Source organism: Micromys minutus, assembly GCF_963924665.1.
Source record: "Micromys minutus genome assembly, chromosome: 22".
Classification (NCBI taxonomy): Eukaryota; Metazoa; Chordata; class Mammalia; order Rodentia; family Muridae; genus Micromys; species Micromys minutus.
Window position 1 is genome coordinate 20,680,966 of NC_137957.1, and position 23,107 is coordinate 20,704,072.

The window sequence follows — 23,107 nt, forward strand, 5'->3', positions numbered from 1 at the left end:
TATGAGGTGCCATTAATGAATTGTTGAACTCAGTGCCTATGCTAATGATGTTCTGTTCAGAAAGCCTTTTTCAAGCCAATTCTTCAGTTTCTCTTTCATCAGATTCAGAGTATCTTGTCTTACAATGATGCCTTTGATCCATTTGAAGTTGGGTTTTGTGCAGGGTGATAAATATGAATCTATTTGGATTTTTGTACATGCAGCCAGCCAGTTTGACCAGCACATTTCCTTGAGGTTGTTGTTTTAATTCCAGTGTGTATTTCTGGGCATCTTTATAAAAAGTCAGGTGTTTGAAGATGTATAGATATTTGTCTCTTCCAGTTGCTTACATTATTAATGTATCTGTATGCTGAAACCTTGCTGATTTTATTACTATGACTCTATAGTACAATTTTAGGTCTGGAACATTGATACTGCCATAAATTCTTTTAAAATTCAGAAATCTTTTAGGTATCCTGCCCCCTCTATTTCTCTCGTGTGTATGTGTGTGTGTGTGTGTGTGTGTGTGTGTGTGTGTGTGTGTGTGCATTCATATATATATATATAAAGATATATAAAGATTAAAATTGTCCTTTTAAGAAGTGTATTGGAATTTTTGCAAGGCTTCCCTGGGCTTTAGTAGGATAGTCATTTATACTCTATTAATCATACCAGTCCAGAATATGCTACATGCCAGCAGTAACCAGCCAACATAAAACAAGCTCAATGGTATCTTTGGGGGATTCCTGCCCCAATTTTTTCTATTTCATTTTTCCCCTACAGGATTTGAATATATTCTGTCTTTTGGTTTGGGTTTTTATGAGATTCCCAAGTGTGTGCATGAGTATGTCTCTGCTTCCATCACCGTCTCTTGTACCTTTTGGGAGATCTTTTCCTCCTGTTTGCTTATTTTTTTATTAATATTTGCTTATTTTGTTTAATCTTATTTTATCATTTATTATTTTCTCTTAGAAGTTTGTTTGTTTTCTAAGAAAAGACAGCAAGAGGATGAGTTCAGATTGGAGAGGAGGTAGACAGGAACCTGAAGGCGTGGAGTGAAGGGAAACTCTAATCAGAATATACTGGATGAAAAACAACTCTTTTCAATAAAAGAGCAGAATAATCATAAAAAAGTACTAATTGCATTCTCAAGACATAAAAACTGTAATTTCTGGAATGACAATTATTTTGACCTGATATTAGCCATGACATAATATAATATATGCATAAGAATGTAAAAACAATCCATAAGGAAGAAATACTGAATAAAATACATTAGATAAAGGCACAGCCACCTCAGTAACAATACCAAGTGTCTGAACACAGATAAACAGCTAACAGATACATGATAGATAGATAGATAGATAGATAGATAGATAGATAGATAGATAGATAGGTAGATAGATAGATAAATAGATAGAAAGATAGATAGAATACCGAACTAAATCAAGTTCTCTCCTGAGATTTAATTCTCCAAGATGACATGAGATTCTCATGTGTATATGTCAAGTGACATGTATTCATTTTACAGAAATGACAGAATTACTAGGTTTGTTACACATAAAGGAAGCTACATTATCTGATACACTAGGAAGAAGAGGTATAGCCAAATCTGAACTTCCTGACTGAGCCTTATAACAACAAAGTACTAAGAAACTATGTTTAAATGATTCTTCAAATCAGATCAGAATAATTATAAAGATCTCAAATTATAAAGGTGCAGTAAAATTAGGTAAGTTTTTATGATTCCCATGGAGTCATAAATGTATAAAGTGCACTGTAAGACTTTGTACCACAAATTTATATGTGCAAATGAGACTAAGAATTCAGTGAACGACCTGACTGATGGATATAAGGCATGGGTTAGAAGCCCAGTGGGTGGTCAGAAGACGCATGCTGCTTCTATGCTGCCAGGGTGTAAAAAGTCTCTATTTAAAGCATTGGAGTGTCGCTTTTCATTATTTTTATCGTAAATGTGCCCAACAAATGACTAAGCAGAAGGTAAAGTCAATAAATACAGTGACATAAATAACTTGGAGTCAGGATCTTAAGGATTTATTCTTGGCTTCTTCAGCAGCATGTTTGATGATCATTGGCAAGTCACTTAACCTCCTTGTAGTGCACAGAAAGTGTGGACAAAAGTGAATGCTCAGACATATTGTGAGATTCTGTGACTAATGCTGCTAACTAATTCAGCATGAGTCAGTATCCATGTGCAGCCACCATAATTAATGGCATTATTAAAGTCCTCACAGGCCTATAAATACATGTCTTATACTCAACACTCAAAGTGTCTCCTGTTCTGTTTAAAAATCTAAAAGGTTTTTCTTCTCATAAACTATACCTAGAAAAGAGCCCATTTTCACATTATTTTCCTTATGGTACTTTGCTGAAAATCTCTTAGAGGCTTATCTGTGGTCTGTGTTATCACCCTCTTTGTTTTTCAGAAACAACTATGGACAGATTTTTTTCTGTCCATTTGCTTCATCCAAACTTATTCTTCTACCAATGGACTCAACATAGTCAAATGCAAACATGAATAATTCTTATTTTAAGGCATTAGCATTTCATAAATCTAAACACTGATTTTAGAAATATATCCTTCTCTTCTACCTTACTTTTCTTGAGTCACACACACACACACACACACACACACTCACACACGTGTGTGTGTATATGTATGATTTTCATACATGTATATATTATTCATTCATACATATATTCACTATACACATATTTATGCACAAACATATATGTAATCATGTATAGTGAACATATATATGTATGTATAATATGTACACATGTTAAAATAAGAGATAATAGACTTATTCAGTGTGACTACCTTAGGAAAAAGAACAAATAAGAATTCCATGGCTATAAGTCTGTCTTCACACTAGTGATGGGAGGTTCGTATTGGGGGTAATAGGTATGCATAACTAAGCAGTCCTGGACAAAAGATAGTTCTTTCCATCATCAAACCATCATTGACTGGCCTCAGATTTCTCCTTCAAGGTGTCTCTTTAGTTGTCAACATGTTTTTACATCAAATGTGGGGCGTTCCAATGTCCATTTCTTGGACCTTCATGAATATCTAAACTACTACCCTTAACTCAGTGGTGGTTCTCTCACCCCAGTAATTCTTAAATACTTCGGTCACTGGATTTCTCAGCAGCTACTGTAGTCTTTTATGTATAAACTGAACTATAGTGACCAGTGGTCTCTTAGTTTTCTCAGTTGCCCAAGACAAAGATCCTTCATGCCCCCTCCCCATTTTTAACAAATTGTAACTCTGCAACTCAGCATCACAGTCTTGAAAACACAACCCAAGTGTGAACAATTCTCAGTTCATTCACCCGTATTCCATTTGCTCCAAGATACCTTGTAGCATACTGACATTTTGATTTCTCCTTTTACTATCTGCCCTGAAACCAAAAGAAGGCCTTGGTGTTCCATTCTAGCAAAATTATCTCTTGTTCAAAATTTTCCAATGATCTTTCCATAGAAATTCCTGTGGCCTACCTGGAAACATTTCATAGCTTAGTACCGGCTGCTTCTCCACCTCATCTCTTGTGAATAGCGGGTCAAGCCACACTGGCCTTTTCTCCAGCCAGACAGCACAGCATGAGTGCCACCGCATAGCACCTGAGTTCTCTGTTGGGATGCTCCACGATCTGCCCTTTCAGCACTCATGGGAGACTTGCTGAGATCTTAGGTCTCCTTGTGTTTAATCACCCCGTGCTTTCTGCACAGCCTTCTCTACAATATTGTAAAACAAAGTCTCACCTGAATCACTTTCCAGCAATTTCGATTTCGTTCTCATATTCACTAATAGGATAATGCGATGTGGTATCTCAAGCATAGCTCTCCTTTCTGATTGAATCATAGGAGGCTTTTGCATAGCTGTATGACACTGGTTCTTAACCATTAGGTTTGCCCTAACAAGTACCTATGATGTTATTGAAGAAAATTTACTGCATTCTTGTCCAAATGAAGGTCTTAATGTGCAAAGGACAAATGTTTTCAGTCACTACACAAAACACAGAGAACATGAAAGGGATGAACTCATTTTGATATGTAATTTTGATTCAATTGTTGTTTTAAAATATTCTAACATTAACTTCCACCCTGAATAAAATTTCAACTGAGCCATGTAATTATAATTTCTATATTAACGGTTTTATTAATTAGCACTTTGCTCTAGGAGAAATTTTGAACCGTCTCTTCTAAATTAGGGATAAAATCTGAGCAGCGTTTTTTTCTGCTTATTTACTTGCTGTGGTCCCCTTTGCTTTCTTCAAATCTCCCTTCGATTAATTCACTTTTTACGGTCCTCACTAGTTCCACCTTATTTCAAAGCTTATCTCTTAATCAAAGACATAGTTTTTCTTATTTCACAGGTGTGTCTGCATCCTCTTTCATTCAGTGTTTGTTTTACTTCACAGTCTGATATAAACTCTAAATATATCTCAAAAATACAGACAGGAATTCTTAATACTTCTTGAACCACAATTACTTACAATCTACAATGTATCCTACAATCTACAATGTATCCTACAATCTACAATGTATCCTACAATCTACAATGTATCTTACAATCTACAATGTATCCTACAATCTACAATGTATCTTACAATATACAATGTATCCTACGATATACAATGTATACTATAATATACAATGTATCCTATAATATACAATGTATCCTACAATATACAATGTATCCTAAGAGCTCTTTATACTCTTACCATCTAAATATTTACTGTACATGATGTGAAAAGAGATCAAGTCTTTTGGTTTCCTATACAAAAGAAAGTACTATTTGTCTCTGATGTCTGATATTCCTCAGAAGGACATGCAAAATGCTAACTTCTGCGTATCTCACTGGTCTAGGCTTACGCTTAAGAAAACCTGCTATGAGTCAAAACCTTTAGGAAGAAAAATATTTTTATGTTCATTTTTATTCTTGGCACACAATTTTTTCCACTTTAGAAAATAATTTTGTGTTGTTCAGGACAAGTCATCCCACTGACTGGGTCTCTCTCTCTCTCTCTCTCTCTCTCTCTCTCTCTCTCTCTCTCTCTGTCTGTCTGTCTCTCTCTCTCACACACACACACACACACACACACACAGAGCAGATAATTTGAAAAGGAATAATTAAATTAACAATAAGACTAATGATGGAGTTTCCCCAAAATTAAATGAGTTCTGAAGAACTTGTTTGTGAAGATTAGAAATAGTGCATGTCTATAAAAGAAAAAAGAAGACTACATACTTCCTTAGTTAACACACTGCTTCCATAGTCTATTTTTCAGCTTCCTGGACAGATACAATATTTCCTCTAAGCACATACACTACTATTAAATGATTATTTAAATGAATACAAACATTGAGGCTCAGCCAAGCATGATGCTAGAACAAAACTGAATTTGCTCATAGCATCTTGCTCCTGTCTTTTACCTTATGCCTGCCTTCTGCTTGCACTGCAAAACGTATCCTTAATTGTGAAGAATTGTAATCTCATTCCTGTCTGAGTCTGAAACCACACAGCACATAATATTTGTGCTAACTAACTGTGGCATTAATATTAAGTGGATATTCTATTAGATGCCAGTATTGATTTAAATGTTCTAATTTTTTTTTCTGGTTTGGGGAAAAGTTTCAAAAGAGGAAATGTTCTCAAATCTCCAGCACTGAAGGATCTCCCACAAAGAGTCCAACATCAATTTCAACACATGCTTTCCTTATGCTGCATGTCATGTGTCTATACACTCACGGTTGGTTGGTTCTTATGTTTATACATCAATAATTTTATTCCCAAACATCTGTTTTATTTGTTTTTAGATAGATTTATTCATATGTATGAATGTTTTGCCTACATATAGCCTTGTGCCCTGTGTTATTAATAAAATAACTAAAGGTCATATCCCACACACAAAGTCAGTGCAATGTTGAAGGAGCATCATCAAATTTGGGCCAATTTAATTCTGTTTGTTTGTGTGTTTGTTTGTTTGTCTGTAGAAATGAATATGGTAAAACCTTGTCTCTGAACTATGGAAATTTTCATTTGAATTTAAATGTAAAGAATTATCTTCACACTGAGTCCTATAATAGTGCACATCTCTATACTGCCTCCAACTGATGCCAGAAGCAATTTCTCAACTACAAAACCCAGCAAAAGCAAATACAGCATTTGCTAAAACTTCCCTCTGTGACACACCCATCTTGGGTTGAGAATTTCCACAGATGACTTCAACAATTCATAGTTAACCATGCCTGCATTTGGGTAAAGAATCTGTCTTCACAGTTATACTAGCAGAGGTCCATGTTTATGATTGTTAAAAGAGAAGAGAGAGGAACCGCCAACAGGAAGATAAAGTGATCGTGAATGAAAAGGAATTCATCCATCACGGCAGGCATTGTTTGAGTAAATACAAAACATACACATTTATTACAGCATCAAACAACTAATTATTCAAAGAAGTTCTCGGTTAATAACTTGATGTAAAACTCTGACATTTGTTAATCCTGCCCTTTAATTTGCAAATTAGAATTCCAAGTGTATGTTTTTAAAGTTATTTCTTCACAATATGCAGTGGGATTCATTAAATTAGTAACAGGGATTGCTTATAGAAAGAGATTCTTGTAATGTTTTCTGGATACCCAACCACTGATTTTCCTCACCAAGTCCTTCCCTTATACATAAATATGCAAACCAAGCTTAAGCATACTCTTTTTTTTTCCCCTACAGGAAACTCACATATGAAGGCCTAAAAGGGGGAAGAGCATTCATCGTCTCTGCTTTTCGAATAACTATTGTTTTTGGTATTTTTCAGGAGAAGAGTTTAAAATTAATTTTGGAAGAAGCTAAAGACACAGCTAGACATTCCCAAGTCTCCGTTCAATCCTCAACATTGCCAAAACAACAGCAACAGCATCAAAAACCTTAAATCTTGGTCACTGTGCTTTTTAATCGAGAATCGTTCATGCTTAGTTCTGCATCTCCATCAGAGTGCCCAACCACAAGCTGCCTTGGGAGATACCTATAAGAGAACACACAGGCAGTTACTTGAACTGTCTGGTTTCAAAAGGCTTATTTTTCTCAGCCCTGGACACTTCTAAAATCCTAGAGGCACCTGGCCCTAAAAGATTCTGATATTTAATTTTCATTACTAGGCGCAAAACCACTGCTATTTTGGCACGAGGAAATGAAAGTAGAGTGACACAGAATTACTGTGATTAGCGCCCATTTCAAAGTCAAGAATTGCACTGAAGATGCCTGGCTCGATTCCAGGACGTTCGGTTTCCCGCTGCTGTCCTCCTATGGATAATTATCTTTTTTAATTATAGTGTACATCAACTTTGAAGTGCTGATTTGGACACTGTCAGTGTCAGGTGTGTGGTAACTCTTCAAAGAAGCAGGACTTGAAGCTTTCTGCATAAACTTCTCCAAGTTAAAAATCCCATAGACTTCTCTTGACTGCCACCTCGTGGTGGATGTTTCAAAGTGAAACTGAATAACGTTTCTAATTATTTTAAAACAAAGAATTGATTCCACATTGTAGGGGAGAACGCCAGGGTGGTGAGGTGGGAGTGCGTTGGTGGGGAGGGAAAACCTTTTCATAGAAGCTGCGGGGGGGGGGGATGAGAGAAGAAGGGCGACGTGGAGAGGAGATAATATTTAAAATATAAATACATAAAATATCCAATAAAAATTTAAAGAAATAAGGGATTTTTATAAAGGCAGCAATTTATTTGAGAATACTAGATAATCTGTTCATAATGTCGACTGCTAGTTTTAAAAAATCAACCTTAATTTGAAATCATCATCAAGATAAGTATGTTCTATATTTACCTAAATTTTCCTTTGATCAATAGGAAGGAAAACAGAAAAAATTATCATTTCCAATGTTCATAGCGGCTCTATTTATAATAGCCAGAAGCTGGAAGGAACCCAGATGTCCTTCAGAAGACGAATGGATACAAAAATTGTGGTACATATACACAATGGAATACTACTCAGCCACCAGAAACAATGACTTAACCAAATTCTTAAGAAAATGGCTGCATCTAGAGAAGATCATCCTGAGTGAGATAACCCAGTCACAAAAGAACAGACATAATATGCAGTCACTGATAGTGGGATGCTAACCCCAGAGGCTTGCACTCCCCCAGAAACAACTCACAGACTGTGTGAAGTCCAAGAAATAAAGAAAACAAAAAATATACATATATTCACAAAACAAGAAGACTTTGACTATTTCCATGTTGCGTTTTGTTTTGCATGTACTTTATGCTTATTACAACTAGTAGGTTTTCAATGCATACTGTCAAGCCCTTGAAAAAAATCAAGTACTGACTAAAAAACATATTCACATGGTTTTATGTAAAATTTATTTTAATGTCTGAAAAAACAGTACTGACAAAAATGTATAATTTTAAGCAAAAAATGTTTAAAATCTTTACATTTATCTTTGTTTTGCAAAATAAAGTTGTTTAAAAAAATTATCATTTCCACTTATTTTAAAGTGTGATATTACCAAATTAATTTAGCGCAATTCTTTGTTTCAATTATTACTCTCTAACAAATTTTAAAAAATCAAAATGCTTGACAAATATTGATTTAACTAAAATTTATATTTGATAGAAGAAAAGTTTCAAATTACTCTTAACTTTTAAAAAGAGAAAAAAAGGAGGTACTTTCACTTAAACATCTGACACATGCGGTTAGGCAATGAGTTTTATTGCCATTACAATCAAATCAAGCAATTGATAAATAATATGTTATTAAAATATTTGAAAAATGTACAATCTGTTCTTTTCTCTTGGAATACACCTTCTGTGTCTTTCAATGTACATTAATTTGTGCTTTTTCCCCCTAAGAAAAAAGATAATTTCCCATAAGAATAAAATAATTTGTAGCTTACAATTGAAAAACAAACAATAAAGACAAAAAGTAGACTCTTGGTCATTTTGGTGCTGGATTAAATATTGATACAAAGAGGCCTACCTAGGAATGCTGATGCTTCAAGTTCATAAACTAGAGGTTAGTGACTTTTTTTTTTCATTACTGAGGCAAAATTATCTGCCAACATAAAGACAGAATGGTTTGTTTCTAAACAGATTACATATTGAAGGAATATAATCCATTACAGTGGGGAAGGCAGCAGAGTTCACAAGGCTTCTCCAAATCTCACATCGGCCACCAGTACAGAAAAGATGAATGCTTCCTCGTCGAAAGATGGATGTTGGCTTGCTTCTCCATTTCACTTAGTCCAAGACCGCAGCCCATGCAACGGTGATATCCACCTTCACGGTTGGTCTTCTAAACTTCATCCAACTTAAAACTCCTTCCGGACATGCCCAGAAACTCTTCACTAAGGAAGGTCTATATCTAGTCAAGTTGACAATCAATAATAAACATCACACCAGGTGATCTGAAGGCAGACTTGCATAAACTAGGTCATTAAGAATTCAACGTTTTAAAATGAAACTAAACATTTTTTTTTTACCAACTACCTATATTTTAAATTTGAAGGGAGTTTGCTAGATCAGATGAACTGGAAAATCTTGCTTCAAATATGATTTCACATGCTAAGAACTTTTGTGGTTGTTGGAAATAACATTTTAATATTTTTTTCTTTTCCTGCTATGTCTCTCCCAGTTTATTCCTTCAAGGAGAAAAAAAAATGGTTATTATCCTAACTCTGAAGTCTGAGATATATTCATATATGGACCCAGACAAGGCAGGATGACAAGATCGGTGACTGATTCTGATTCTATTACATAACATGTTGCCCACAAGGTAGCATTACTTAACTTCAACCCAGGTCTGAGTGTGAAGCCATTCTTCCTTACAAAACCCAAGCACACTCATCATTTTCAGTAATTCCCCAAACAGTAACATGTGGTAATGGCAACTATATCACCCTTGGACCAAAGATGTAGTTTTCAGTTGTTTTTGGGTCAGACAATATCCATGCAAGAAATTGTGGAAGCCTTAAAAAAAATCCTGGATATGATGTAGAACTCCCTGTAATAAATAATCATAAGAACAATATGAAATCACAACCCACAAGATGACAGACTTCAATGAGAGGCCTGCTTTAGAATTTATTGTTAATCCATATCTACCTTAGGATGCCTAAATTCATATGAACACCTGTAGGCACCGTTATTTATCATGAATTCAAAAACATATGCCTTGTGCCTCACACCATATAATATGATCTTTATTTACAACTCTCTAATAACAATGGATATGGAAGACAAAAAAGAATCACTCAAGTTAAAACTAGTTTGTTTACATGTAATTGCACATGTGTCTTTCGTTCGGTCTGCCCCAACTATTTCAAAGTTTGTGCTTTAATGACTTTATGAAATCTTTTCTACTATGCCTTTGAGGTGGTCCCATTTTCTTAATGGTGAAATATATTTAAATTGTCTGAGAGATGTGTTTGTTCTCACTGCTTGCTGCCCTAGGACATGCGAGACTAGAAACTCTATCAAAAATCGTCTTAATTTCCTTGCTAACATCCCCTCTCTCGGTAGGAATAATTTTGATTAGTAGGGAGAGAGGCTTTCTCATTGCTTTCCTTCACAGGAAAATAATGCATTACAGTTGTGCCTCTCTTTCCTGAGCCTGGGAGCCTTCAGATTCATTGTCTAATTAATTCTCCTAACACTGCAGTAGAGTAATGCTGGGGAGTAAATTCGCATTCTACATCCAGGGATATTAAATGGCTTATACTATGTCTCCGTGCCAGTAAAAGGCAGACTTGAGGAAACTGCTTGAGGCTGGCTCTTATTGCAATCATGGCTCATTATTTATTATATTAGAAAAACTCTTCAGAGATCACTAGTCTTAAGAGTTGGGAACTGAGCAACCGCCTTTCTCTTTAATTACAAAGGCATCCATAAGGTGGTCTTCTACAAAAATCAGAATATCCAGCCACTTACAACAGCATAACATAAGGACTGATATTCTAATGGTACATAGTATAGGCTCATTCCTGTTTGCAATAATTAGATAACTACTTAACATTCATTAGTAAGTGCAATGTTAAGATTCATTAATAAGTGATTGTGGAATGGAATGTGTTTTATTCAGTTGTTCCTTTAATTTATTATTAATAAACAAGTCTAATCACCCTGCACATCCCATGAGAACTATGCACTCAAATACATTTTAATTCATTATTATAATAATGGGTTTAAAAAAGTAACTTTGATAGCCATAAAGAAACAATTTAGGCAGCAACATCATTTTATCTCTATCATGTCTATGTCTAAATAAGATTCAGTTCTATGTATAATCAAAAGAAAAATAAAAAAGATTGAAATGTGTGTTTCTACAATTTTTTGATGACTTCAAAAAGAAAGAAAAAAGATAAAAACAAGAAAATAACATATGTTACATTTGTTGATAGTCCTGAAATTTATATGTGAGACATTTCTGAAGCACAAGGTTAGCATTGCCGGAAAGACTATATGGTGAAGTATGTCACTGAGAAAGACTGGGGATTTCAGTCACACCAAGGTACATACTTGAACTTTGGTATGTTGAGAAGAACAGAGATTCAAATTCACTTGATTTTTGACAAGTCAGTGGATATTAGGTATGAAGTAGTTTTAAAATGCTTTTGAATTTCCCTTTTGCATAAACACTTACAGAATAACTGAGGTGAAATGGAAGATACAAGGTCACATAAAGTTTGAACAGCTCTGTCCCAGGCAGCCTTGTGAGTTAGTGTCACCTCATGAAACTTGAGAATCACTCCATTCCCTGTTACAACACCCATGGAAGTCTTAGGTTCAGAAGAGTTCATAACTAAAATGTATACAGTACTAATGCACTACATGACATGGTTCCTATATTTCATTTTCTATTTTTAATTTGATGCATGAGTACTCTGTCTATATAATCTCCAGTCTCCCTGTATCTACTCTGAGATATCCTGTAGTCACTACCCCTCCTCTCAAATCCATGAACTCTTATGTCATAATTATTATGGTCACACACACACACATACACACACACACACACACACACACACACACATGTATGCTCATATGTACATGTGTTTAAGGTTGACTACATGAGGTTGACAACCCATTAGGGACTCATTATTTGAAAAAAACTAATATTCCATATCTCAGCAGCCTATTGATTGATAGTGTCTTAGTCAAAGTTTCTATTCCTGCACAAAAAATCATAACCAAGAATCAAGTTGGGGAGGAAAGGGTTTATTCAGCTTACACTTCCATATCGCTGTTTGTCACCAGAGGAAGTCAGGACTGGAACTCAAGCAGGTCAGGAAGCAGGAGCTGATGCAGAGGCCATGGAAGGATGTTGCTTACTGGCTTGCTTCTCCTGTCTTGCTAAGCCTGCTTTCTTATAGAACCCAGGTCTACCAGCCCAGGGATGGCACCACCCACAATGGGCTGGCCCTCCCCCTCTTGATCACTAGTTGAGAAAATGCCTTACAGCTGGATCTCATGGAGCCATTTCCTCAACTGAGGCTCCTTTCTCTGTGATAACTCCAGTTTGTGTCAAGTTGACACAAAACCAGCCAGTACAGATAGTAACTTTTCTTCTATGAGAGGAACCATGTGAAATTTCTTTAATTAGTGAGACATAAAATCATTTTTCTTGTCTTATTGTTTGGGGTTACTGTATCATTTTGGTGATCTAGACAATGTTCTCACCATTTTCAAATAAAGTGGGCAAAGAAATCTTCAACAAAAGTTCTTGGTCTAAATGTTCACAAGAAGGTGAGATATCTAGTTGTCATTTATGGTTATAAATGTAATCAGAGCTCTTGGCCTCTCTTGCCCTTGTGCTCTTGCAGCCTTGCTCTCCCCCCCCCATCCCACGTGCTCATGGCCGGCCTCTACTCCTTTACTCCTCTACTTCTCTCTCTCTCTGCCCCTACCACCCTCTTAACTCTCCCATGACCTGAATAAACTCTATTCCGTACTATACTGTTGTGTGGCTGGTCCCTCAGGGAAGGGATTCCCAACATGGACCCCTCAGAGGCATCTCCCTTGCCCTCAGGCCTCGCCCCACCTCCATGGGCCATATGCCCCCCACTCTCTTCATCCTTCCCCTAACATTGGTGCCGTGACTTGGATCCTTATCCTTTCACAACATTGGTGCCCTGTGACTTTTCCTTTCATTGGTGCCCCATGTGAGGATGTTAGATTTCCTCACGACCAGATCTCTCTTTCCTTTCATTCTGTGACTTTTAACAACCTTGGATTGGTGCCAGCGCCTCAAGAAAATGCAGGTTCACATCCCAAGGCTCACTAGCCCAAGACCCGGTAAGCTCCCTCCCCACATCGGTCAGAGTAAGCATCCACGAGGTCCCAGGGAAGTGTTCCTGAACTACCCCTGAGGACAGATGCTTTTACTGACCGTCATTCTAGGACTTTTTCCCTTGGGACCCCCCTCCTCTTTTTACTAGACCCAGGCCAGGCCTGGATCTCATTCTGGAGCACCGCCTCCAAGGAGCACTGCCTCCTCTTTAACCCCATTGCAGACTCACCCATGGGATTGTTTTAGCCGCCTTTGTCCCTATTTCCTGGGATGCTTTAGCTTAATTTACAGTAATCAGAAACCAATAAACTGCACTCCCTTCCTAGCTATCTGTTCTGTGTGAAGGTCTGTCCCTGCTCCTAGCCTCTGCTTGAGACTGTTTGCTAGATCTAGCTGTTCCCATCCCACGTGTGCTTTCTCTGTCCTGGTCTCTGTCCCAGACTCTTTGTCCGCTGGGACCCAGTGGGCAGGCATCTGGTCCTGCGGAAGGCTCAGCCTTGGTTGCTTGGGCCTGCGGCAGGAATCCGGAGCTAGTAGAGCCTGCCCGCAGGTGGGCTTCCTGAAAGGAGCAGCAGCCAGGGACAGGGCTCCCGCAGGAGCTTCAGAGCAGGCTGATGTGCTGTAGGCCTAGTGCCCCAGGCTCTGGCCGCTCCCTAGGGGCAGTGAACAGAAGGGTGGCGATTGGGTTTCTGCAGGGACCCTGGCCCTGCTGGCAGTCCCTAGGGAAACCGTGAAAGCAGGCCTCCTAGTAAGCAGCTGCCTGCCTAGCAGATCACACACGTGGTCCCCTGCAGTGGTGGCAGCACAGGTACTCCCTACTCCCCCGCCCACCGAGGGGCGGGGTGGCCCCCTGGCCAGAACCGCTAGCCTTGCCCTGCTGCCACAGTACCAAACCCCCTCCCTGTATGTGAGTGAGTGCCTCTAGTGCCCCAATGCACTTTCTCACCTGTGCAGTAGTGCCTGTCTCGTGCATGTTTTGTTTCCCTTTATTACTTTCAATCTTATTCTGCCTGCTAGATTAAAAGTTTTATTTATTCTAAGACAGATTTCTGACTGCATTGACAGCTAAGGTAACTGCAGTTTAACAACTAAAAAAAAAAAAAAAAAACAACAGATTTCTATTTTCTAACAAGTAGCTCAGATATATGATTACTTTCTTAAGTAAGCTCTGGTTCCATTAATGCTTCATGTTTCCTCTTGCTAAACTTCCTTTTCCACTACATACAATTCTTGCTCCTTCTGCTCCATAAAGGCTCATCTTAAAAATGTTTATGTTGTTAACTCATGTTGTTATCTCTTATAAGCTACAATCAGATCTACCTCCAATAGACCAAATAAGACTCCACCCAGATAAGTACATCTACCTAAAGCTCACTACCTATTCTAAAAGTGTGGGATGCCTCTAGATTTCAAATGTGGGTTTCAAATGTACATCTAAAATTTTTCTTTCTTTACTGAGATAGTTAAGCCAAACCTGCACAGGGACCTAGATTTTCTCGTAACCGGTCCTTGCCGGCCACCCCATCGGGCTCAGCATAGCCTTGGCTGCGTGGCTGGCGCTGCGGTTGCCTATTCCTCTTAATCTACGCCACTGCCTCGAGTTCCCAAGTTCCCGTACTGTTTCTCGTTCCGCTCACTGCTGCAGTGACCTTCGGCCGCAGCCGCTGCTGCTACACCACCAGGCCCCTTCTACAGATGTGGTCAATAGGTCATTGGGTGAAAGCTTGCTCCAGCCCTCACAAGCCAAGAGGCTGTGTCCTAAGTATGATCCAGAGGAACATTGGGCTGTTGATTGCCCTGTGTCACGCAAGACAGAGGGACATCACCCCCAAATAGCCCTCCAGCCTTCTAGGCTTGGCTATGGACAACTGAAGAGGCCCAGGCTCCCTTGACCTGACCACTGCCATCACGAACAGGGAGCCACGGGTAGCTCTCATGGTATGTGAGCAGCCCATCTCCTTCCCCTTGGACACTGGGGCCACTTACTCGGTTCTGACGGAGTTTTGGGGACCTACTTCTCCCTCTCATTTTCCTATTGTCGGGTAAGAAGACACCTTACCTTCCTCACCAGATTCCAGCACTCACTTACATTTTTAGGGGTGTACTTCTCAGTCATTCCTTTTGGTAGTTTAGTGCCAACATGTCCTGTCCCTTTATTGGAGAAGAGATCTAGCTAAGTTGGGAGCCTCTATTTCCTTTGCTCATCCCCCCCATTTGCCTGAACCCAAGCTCGCTAGCAACCCCTCTGCTTCTTCTATCCAGTCAACCTACTAACACAAACATGTTTCCTTTACCAGCTTATCAGGTAGACCCCCGAGTCTGTTGCTAAACACTCTTCTTTTGTCATCCAATTACTAGACCCTACCAGGACCCTTTTAAGGTGATCCTTGAGACACCTACAGCTCTTTTACTACATACAAGATCCATGAGATCCCAGGTGGGAGACAAAAGTTGTTGGTAAGCTCTACTGTAAAAAACCAGCCAGAGTCCCCCCTGTAAGTACTATCAACATTCAGCTGCCCTGACTCTGATGTTGCCATGACTCCACACCTTTCCCCTATCCCTCTTCATGGCATGGCAAGTCATTTTAAAATATCCGGGACACATTATAGTAATTTGCTCCAAACCTTATCAATCTTCTGTCTACTTCAACGACAGACAAAAAATTTCTAATCAAACTATTAATTAGTTCCTGTTACAGGACTACCAGCCACTGTCCATAGAGGAGCTGATGTGAACATCTGCCAGGTGGATCCCGATGGTGAAAGCCAGCTGCACCCCCTTACGACGCCCCAAGACAGCAGGAAGTAGCCAATGAGACTCTATGCCCCTATTCCCCTTTTACCATCGACCTCCCCCTCCCGTTTTTTCTCCTTTTTATAATGAGAAAAGGGGAGGAATGGCAGCATTAGGACTGCTCCTGAAAAATCTTTCTTCCAAACCAAATGTACTTAATCTCTACCTATAATGTATACATATGTGTGTTCCAGCATCTTGTCAAGTCCAGGTGCTTATTACATCTAGAACAGCTCCAGAGAAGCAACCTACAGATGCTTCAGCCTTCTCTCTCAGACACAGACGCTTCAACTGGACCTGTTACTTCTGACCTATCCTCAGATGGTTCCACAGACCCTGGACAACAAGGAAACAACCAACTCTTAAGACTGGACAAACATCCCTACCCCCACTTTTCTGGCCTCTCTAAACATCGCCCCAAACCAGCATGAAGCAGTCAAAGAGATCACAACGACCCTATTCATGGTCCACCATCGCCTCTAATTTTTCTTTTTTAATTAAACAAAAATGGGGGAATGTTGGGATTCTGTAAACCCCACCCCTCAGCTACCTAGCAACTGCCAGGTATACCCCACCCCCTCAATTACCCAGCAGTGGCCAGGTATGCTCCGCCCCAGTGACCTGACACTATAAAAGGAGCTGCTTGACCCCTCCTCTCTCTCTTGGCCTCTCTTGCCCTTATGCTCTTGCAGCCTTGCTCTCCCTCACCCCCCCCCAAGTCCCACATGCTCATGGCCGGCCTCTACTCCTTTACTCCTCTACTTCTCTCTCTCTGCCTCTACCACCCTCTTAACACTCCCATGACCTGAATAAACTCTATTCCGTACTAAAAAATAAAAATTAAAAAAAAAATAAAATAAATGTAATCAGAAAATAATACAAGATTACCAGAGGTATTAATGACCTTATTTTCAGACTATTCACTACAGCTCTGAAACCATTCTCGAAATAAACCCTAGATTATACATTACTGTTAGAATGACATGTATTTATAGGCTTAGAATAATAGCACCAAAAGTCTTGTCCAAGTGGTACGTTACCACTTCTTAATCACTCCCAGGGAAAACATAGGGGGAAATCCCCTTAATACAATCAAATGTTTTTGAATAAATGGCACATAATGGCTAATAAAAACATCAATTGGTGCTGGAAAGCCAAAGGCTCAGCTACCTTTTCATGGTGAAACTTCTGGTAATAATTATGGATCATATTGGAGAATGAAGATAGAAGAAAATTAACATGAAGAGGACTCAGGCAGTGGTGTAAGGTGATTTACCACAAGAGAGTCCGATGGCCTAGACCAGAATCTGGCAAAGCTAGAAAGAAAGTACTTGAAGCTGCAAGGGCCACATGGTCACCCCTGCAGCTCTTAACTCTGTCATTGTTCAATAAAAACACCTTTACGTGATAAGCAAATGAATTAATACGGCTATGTTCCAATAAACTTTGTTACAGCAGTAAACTAAATTTGCTAGGTGACCCATAGCTTATTAATGCTTATGGTAAACTGGAAATGATGTTTGATATAACAGTTTATCACAGGAAAGGAGTCGTTAACTCAAACAAACTCTGGAACTAGTTGTCAAGAGAAGGTTTTGTTTTTCCCCCTGTCTGGAAGTACTTATCTTCTCAAGGAGAGAGACAGCAGTTTTTTTTTCTCAAAAGTTACTCCATAAAATAAAATTTACTCAGTAACCAAAATTACTATCTTTCTAAAGTCAATAAAAAGCATTCAGAAAATTATTCTAATTTTTTTAGGTTTTTAATGTTTTTTCTTTAGAAGGAAGAAAGAAGGAAACTCTTATTTCACATATATTTCTTTTCTGTTTTTCTGAGTGAATCATCAAAATTCATCATGATTCCCTTTAAAAAATTTCAAACAGATTTCAGGGAACGTGAAGCCCTGGGGAACACAACACAGACACAGATAAAACATTTGTTTCTGACTCGAACAATCAGATTTATAGAAAGAACATGTTTGGTTTGCTCATTCAAAGACATGCATTTTATCACCCACTACTCCAGACCATAAATCTCAGTTTTGAATTCTGTCCCCTGCTTTGTATGGCTCTAAAATTCTCAAGGATGACTCACTTTCTGGGCTGATAAAAGCACAATATCTGTGTCTCTGTACTTCATCATATCCTTATATCTCTGCCAATTTTACGCTGTGTTTGGGTCAATACCTTCTTATGAATATGAAATTATGTTGTTCAAAAGCCCTCAGAAATCTCATGTGGCCCTGTATAGCCATGCCCTCCCTCAGATTGCGTTCAGGAAATTCTGTCCTTGCTTAGCCTTCCTCTTAGGATGATTGGACTACTGTGATGGTGTTATTATGGCCTGTGCTTCAAAAGTATAAAGTGACATTTAATCACTTTCAAATGTGTATGGTATAGATAAGAAGTGGTAAAAGGCAAAGACCCCTCTCCAACTAAATTCAAAGCAAGCTTATCTTTATTTTTATTCTATCATGGGCACTAAATTAGTAAACTGGATTCACTCATAATCGTTTATGAATTTCACCAGTAATTGTAACTAGAGTGTAATGTTGGTACTCACACTTGCTGTAATCTCCAGGTTTAAATGAATAATGAGTGATATGTAATTCAATAATCACAAAAAAAAGAAGGCACATTCAGAGACATGGGACAGAATAACCAAAGGCAAGAAGGAATGAGTAAAAAAACCTTTAGAGAAATATCACTCACATCATGACCATATCTGGAAGGATATGAGTTAAGATAAATATTTTTAAAACCATGGGCTTAAAGGGAATTGTGAAACCTTTGAATATCATAGTGGGGAAATCTGATTTTCTTTTACCCCTAAGCCCAATGACACTAGGTATGTGGGAACGAAGTAACATTATCAAATTTATAAACTCAGCTTGTATGAAATCATTGAAAATGTATAAGATAATGGAAAATCTGGAGGCACGGAGACAAGTTAGGAATGTAATGAATTCTTTCCAGCACAGTATTGAACTGAAGCTGGGGTTACAAGGACAAGCAGAGCTGAGAAACTTTAAGATATAAAAAATGAAAAGGCAACTGATGGATCACATTTGTTGACTGGATACTCCCACTGTTACTATCTTTATTGTCAACTAACTGGACCCCCCAGAGCTCCCAGGGAGTAAGCCACAAAGAGCATAGATGAGTTCATGGATCCTGCTACATATGTAGCAGAGAATTGTCTTATGTGACATCAGTGGAAGGAGAGGTCCTTGGTCCGGTGGAGGCTGGTTGTCCCAGTGTATGGGGATGTTGGAGGGCTGAGGCTAGAGTTGGTGGGTGGGCGGGTGGAGGAGCACCCTCATAGAGGCAAAGGGGAGGGGAAAAGGGGGAAGGGATGGGTGGTTTATGAATGTAAATAAACAAAATGACAAAGTAATAAAAAGGGAAAAAGAAAGAATGAGGGGGGAGGAAAATGCTCTCTTCTGAAAGGGCTTTTACTTTCTCCCTGGAAAAATGGGTGGCTGAGAAGAACTGGATTCGTTTCCTGACGATGAGGTTGGGCTTCAGCACCCTCATGAAAGGGGGCGACGAGATAGGGGGCTCGCAGAGGGGAAACCAGGAAGAAGGATTCAGCACCCTCATGAAAGGGGGCGACGAGATAGGGGGCTCGCAGAGGGGAAACCAGGAAGAAGGATTCAGCACCCTCATGAAAGGGGGCGACGAGATAGGGGCTCGCAGAGGGGAAACCAGGAAGAAGGATTCAGCACCCTCATGAAAGGGGGCGACGAGATAGGGGGCTCGCAGAGGGGAAACCAGGAAGAAGGATTCAGCACCCTCATGAGAGGGGGCGACGAGATAGGGGGCTCACAGAGGGGAAACCAGGAAGAAGGATTCAGCACCCTCATGAGAGGGGGCGACGAGATAGGGGGCTCGCAGAGGGGAAACCAGGAAGAAGGATAACATTTGAAATGTAAATAAATGAAATAACCAATAATTATGTTCTTTTTTTTTTTTTTTAAAGTGGTTGAGCTTTGCTCTACTTCTGCATTCTCTAATTAAATATTCAGCATTTTGTTTAACTTGATTTATTTTACCTACCAAATGGTTGCTTCATTTTGGTTTATTCTTTATACCTCTTCTTCCCAGCTCCTACTTCAAAGATCACATGCTGCTTTGTGAGGAATGCTACAAGAGGAAATTATTACGTCCAGTTGAAAAGGAGAGGGGCTGAAGAGGTGGCTCAGTGGGTAAGAGCACTGACTACTCTTCCAGAGGTCCTGAGTTCAAATCCCAGAAACCACATTGTGGCTCACAATCATCTGTAATGTTTGAAGAGAGTTAAAATGTATTCATATACATAAAGTAAATAAATAAATCTTAAAGAAAAAAGTAAATGCTGAGATTTTAAGGGGTGGGTAGAGAGAGGGATCATAGGTTAATAGCACTGGCTGCTCTTCCAGAGGTCCTGAGTTCAATTCTCAGCAACCATATGGTGGCTCACAACCATCTGCAGTGGAATCTGATGCCCTCTGCTGGTGTGTCTGAAGACAGCAACAGTGTACGCACATAAATAAATAAATAAATAAATAAATAAATAAATAAATAAATAATAAATCCTTCCTCAAATCCAATCATCTCAGGCCCTTAACTAGAATCTCTCCTTTAAAAAAAAATGTGTATTTCAGAGTAAATTTAACTTACATGAGTAATAGTAAATAAACTTAAATAAGACATTAAAAGAAAAAAAGAAAGAAAAGAAGAATTACCTTTAGAAGAATAGTTATTAGATTAATGTCTATTCCAAACATAATTTGACAGTGATAGAGTATAGATATTTAAAATACAAATGATAAAAACTTTAATTGTAATGACAAGAACAAAAAAAAGTGTTTTATTAAAAACAGTCTATTGGCATCTGTTATGGTTTTATACAAATGAAGTAGATTTTGATGCATTTGGTTTGCTTTGTTCTAAATGATTTTTTGTCTTATGTTAAAGTATAAAATATCCATAGAGACAACAGGAAAAAGAATAGTGTTCAATAGATAAAATGATACACTTTTAATATCTAAAAATTGTTAAAATTAAATAACAATTATAAGCAAATCATAAGAAGCACCATAAATTCCATATGATGTATTAAGGGGCACAAATAATGGAATAAGTGTACCAATATAAGAAATTATTATGTCATCTTGTCTAGCAATTAGCATTTGGAAGAGTCATAGTGTGGAGATGGTAACTGAACTAAATCAACACTGAATGACTTCCTTATTCTAAAACAGACTTTCCAAGTGTCCAGTGGCCATAGGATACTTTTTATGACCCTTCATTATACTTTTATTATTCTTGCAGGCAATCAAGGACACTTGCCTTCTTGTGGACTTTTTGTTCTAGGATATCAGTGGAAGCCACATGACTAGTTCTAAACCCACTGTTTGTTTGACATCCTTAAGGAGAATAGCTTGTGTAGTCATGGTTATAGTTAACTACCGCACTATTTCTATTCTTCTTAAATATTAATATTTAACATAAAGTGAAAATAATATGTAACCTTTTTAGTGGCTATACTCTTGATTATAAGCTAAGAATTCAAAGGGGGTGAGAATCTCTTTACCCCAAATGATTCACAACTTAGTACTGGCTAAAGAAAAGGATCTATTAATAATTATAATGCTGTGACTAAAGAGAGGACTCAGAGGTTGAGAGCTCTGCCTATTCTTCGAGAGGACTCATGTTTGATTCCTAGCACCCACATGGCTGGTAGCAAGTCTCTGTAACTCCATTTCCAGAGGGTCCAATTCTTTCTTCTGGATTCCATGGGCACTGTACACATGTGGAAGATAGAAGAACACGCAGACAAGACACCCATATACATAATTTTTTAAAAAAATTTAAAAAAACTTTAAGAAGAAAAATAATTATAAACCTAGGAGACAATTCCAGATTTAATATATAACATTGAATTTAATGTAGGCACATAAAATTAATAAATTTATTTTCAGAAAAGATATGTGTCTCACTGACTCCATATCATATTGTGACTACAGGCCCTTTTCACTTTGCCATAGAATAAATAGCTCAGTCTACAAGAGCAATATGTAAGCAGACACATTGTAACATACACTGGTATGTAAAAAAATTAGAATAAACTAAGTATCATGTTGGGTAGATGGATAAGCTTTGTATCAACTTGAATCACCCAAGGAACTGACACTCATAAGAAACCTGATTTGAACAATTGCTGTATTTGGGAGAACCTCTGATGAAAGTGAATGAACAGAAATAGGTGGGGAGGATCGTCAGACCACAAAGCCCTACATATAAAGGAAAGAAAAAAATTAACGATTGAGCAGAAAGGTCATTGAGTGGCAGCAAACCAACTAGGAAATCCTTTGCCACAATAATGAGAATATAAAGAAAACATCTCTTTTGAGATGCCTTTAAGATCCTTAGCCATCAGGGAAATGCAAACCAAAACAACCCTGAGATTCCATCTCACACCAGTCAGAATGGCCGAGATCCAAAACTCAGATGACAACAGATGCTGGCGAGGATACAGAAAAAGAGGAACACTTCTCCACTGTTGGTGGGGTTGTAAACTGATACAACCACTCTGGAAATCAGTCTGGCAGTTCCTCAGAAAAGTGGACATAGTACTACATGAATATCCAGTTATTCCACTTCTGTGCATTTACCCCAGAGACGCTTCAACTTACAACAAAGATACATGCACCACAATGTTCATTGCAGCTCTATTTATAATAGCCAGAAGCTGGAAAGAACCAAGATGTCCTTCAGTAGATGAATGGATACAAAAATTGTGGTACATTTACACAATGGAGTACTACTCAGCTATCAGAAACAATGACTTAACAAAATTCTTAAGAAAATGGATGCATCTAGAGAATATCATCCTGAGTGAGATAACCCAGTCACAAAAGAACAGACATAATATGCAGTCACTGATAATGGGATACTAACCACAGAAAGCTCTGAACACCCTAGAAACAACTCACAGACTGTGTCAAGTTCAAGAAAAAAAAATGTATTTTAA